We start from the raw sequence: 334 nt of genomic DNA, 5'->3' as shown, positions 1-334 counted from the left end.
AAGGAGAATATATGATATGTTATATAGATATAATAGAGGGGATAGGGGTAATATGTATAATATATATATATATTGATGGAGATAGCAGTATAGTTTGGTCGTATAGGGTATATGGATATCATGATAGGTATCATATTTATATCATATGATGCATAATATACTGATAGATATATATATATTAGGTATATATATAGTATATTAGCGAAATAGTACGGGTTTTGTTTTTCACCTGTCTAGGAGTAGCATACCGTGGTATGATGTGTGGTACGTATGAGCTTGTAGAATTACGTCTCCTGTTTTGCCAGCGAACCACAAGGTGGAGAGGTCAATGTAA

Source organism: Penaeus monodon, chromosome 31 (assembly GCF_015228065.2).
Source record: "Penaeus monodon isolate SGIC_2016 chromosome 31, NSTDA_Pmon_1, whole genome shotgun sequence".
NCBI classification, from domain to species: Eukaryota; Metazoa; Arthropoda; class Malacostraca; order Decapoda; family Penaeidae; genus Penaeus; species Penaeus monodon.
This window is presented reverse-complemented; position numbering follows the sequence as displayed.